We start from the raw sequence: 2,500 nt of genomic DNA, 5'->3' as shown, positions 1-2,500 counted from the left end.
GTTGTGGATAAAAAGTAAACGCGCTGTGGAGAATTGCCCAAATCGTTCAGGCGCCGTGAAAAAAAGAAAGACGTAGTCGTCAACGTCTGGTCCCGTCAATGGCGAAGGGCGTTTTCTCTCAACTTTGGCATGCTCGCTGAGGAAAAGGCAGGTAAAGGTTGTGGATAAAAGTCCGAAGAACCTCGCTACAATTGCCAAAATCTTTCCGCTGCCATTCAAAAATGGACTACTCCTCCACACCTCCTCCCGTCCATGCCAAACGGCGTTTTCTCTCAACTTTGGCATGCTCGGAGAGAAAAAAAGGCAGGTAAAGGTTGTGGATAAAAAAGTAAAAAAATTGCCAAAATACTTTCTGGGCCCTCAAAAAAAGGCCTACTCCTCAACGCCTGCTCCCGTCCATGCCGAACCGCGTTTTCTATCAACTTTGGCATGCTCGGAGAGAGAAAAAAGGAAAAAAAGAAAAAAAAGGTCCAGTAAAGGTTGTGGATAAAAGTAACCGGCTTTGGAGAATTGCCTGAATCCTTCCGGCGCTGTGAAAAAAAAAGACCAAAAAAAAGACCTGGTCGTCAACGCCTGCTCCTGTCCATGCCAAACGGCGTTTTCCTCTCAACTTTGGCATGCTCGCTGAGGAAAAGGCAGGTAAAGGTTGTGGATAAAAAGTAAACGCGCTGTGGAGAATTGCCCAAATCGTTCAGGCGCCGTGAAAAAAAGAAAGACGTAGTCGTCAACGTCTGGTCCCGTCAATGGCGAAGGGCGTTTTCTCTCAACTTTGGCATGCTCGCTGAGGAAAAGGCAGGTAAAGGTTGTGGATAAAAGTCCGAAGAACCTCGCTACAATTGCCAAAATCTTTCCGCTGCCATTCAAAAATGGACTACTCCTCCACACCTCCTCCCGTCCATGCCAAACGGCGTTTTCTCTCAACTTTGGCATGCTCGGAGAGAAAAAAAGGCAGGTAAAGGTTGTGGATAAAAAAGTAAAAAATTGCCAAAATACTTTCTGGGCCCTCAAAAAAAGGCCTACTCCTCAACGCCTGCTCCCGTCCATGCCGAACCGCGTTTTCTATCAACTTTGGCATGCTCGGAGAGAGAAAAAAGGAAAAAAAGAAAAAAAGGCAGGTAAAGGTTGTGGATAAAACTCCAAAACCTCGCTACAATTGCCAAAATACTTTCTGGGCCCTCAAAAAAAGGCCTACTCCTCAACGTCTGGTCCCCAGGCACGTGCTGGGGGGCCTCAACTCAGGCTCTGCCCAATGTGGATCAAGGTCCACCTTCGCAGCGCCTTATGCGACACCCTGGTTGTGGGGGACGCGGCGTGGCGTGGCGGATCGCTCCGGTCGGCGCACAGCCGGCAACGGTCGACCCGTCCGCCTGGCTTTACTGCCCCCGCGCTTCTGTCTTTTGCACTGGCAAGCTAGCGACCGCTCGGCGTGCGAGGCCCGAGTCGGGGGACGGGAGTCTCGGGAGCCCACCAGCTCCCCGCAGGCTACCCGCCCGGCTGCCGAGCTTCCCGCCTGCGCGTCCAAGTGTGAACGCGCACGGCCGCCTCGCCGGGCTTCCTTTGCCGGGGCTCGGCTTGTCGGCCGGCGTCTCACGGTCCGTAGAAGGTTCGGTGCGTTCGCTGACGACGGGTCGAGAGAAGCGTTTTCTCTCCTCCCTCACTGACGGTCGTTGGTGCTCCCCAGCCCCTTCGGCGTCCCAAAGCGTAACGCCTGCTTCATCTCGTCAAGGGCGCGCCCGTCTCTAACCGGGCGTCGTCCGGCACGTGGAAACGGGCGGGAGACGGTGTCGAGGAGGAAGAAAGGGTGGGGTCCGGTCCGGTCCGGTCTGGTCTCCTCCTCCTCCTTCTTCTTCTTGGCGCGCCTCCCGCCGAGACCGATGGATTCGTTGCACTCTCAGGCCCTGAATCTGTTGTCCGGTGGTTTCAGTTGATAGTGCTGCCGCGGACCGCCCACGGAAAGAGCTCAGCCCTCGTTTCTGTGAGCAGCGGTCCCAACTGGCGCTGCAACCGTCTCCCGGGGGCACGCAGAATACGGGTTGCATTCTGGTTGATCCTGCCAGTAGTCATATGCTTGTCTCAAAGATTAAGCCATGCATGTCTAAGTTCACACCCTCGTACGGTGAAACCGCGAATGGCTCATTAAATCAGTCGAGGTTCCTTAGATGATCCAAATTTACTTGGATAACTGTGGTAATTCTAGAGCTAATACATGCCGACCAGCTCCGACCCCTCGGGGAAAGAGCGCTTTTATTAGTTCAAAGCCAGTCGGGTTCTGCCCGTCCTTTGGTGACTCTGGATAACTTTGTGCCGATCGCATGGCCTCGAGCCGGCGACGCATCTTTCAAATGTCTGCCCTATCAAATGACGATGGTACGTGATCTGCCTACCATGTTAGCAACGGGTAGCGGGGAATCAGGGTTCGATTCCGGAGAGGGAGCATGAGAAACGGCTACCACATCCAAGGAAGGCAGCAGGCGCGCAACTTACCCACTCCTGGCACGGG

The 2,500-nt window shown here is 54.0% G+C and overlaps 1 non-coding gene across 1 annotated transcript in view; it reads left to right on the top strand.

Moving 5' to 3' along the window:
- The first annotated feature begins 2,037 nt into the window (after positions 1-2,037).
- Positions 2,038-2,500, top strand: part of LOC143278722 (small subunit ribosomal RNA) — a 1,829-nt gene continuing 1,366 nt past the window's right edge. Inside the window, exon 1 of the ribosomal RNA XR_013054327.1 lies at positions 2,038-2,500. This exon is cut by the window's right edge and continues 1,366 nt beyond it. This is a non-coding gene — a ribosomal RNA (small subunit ribosomal RNA).

The sequence above is a fragment of the Babylonia areolata genome, unplaced genomic scaffold (genome assembly GCF_041734735.1).
Source record: "Babylonia areolata isolate BAREFJ2019XMU unplaced genomic scaffold, ASM4173473v1 tig00006292, whole genome shotgun sequence".
NCBI classification, from domain to species: domain Eukaryota; kingdom Metazoa; phylum Mollusca; class Gastropoda; order Neogastropoda; family Buccinidae; genus Babylonia; species Babylonia areolata.
Note: the sequence above shows the minus strand (reverse complement) of the source record. Positions and strands in the feature narration are given on the sequence as shown.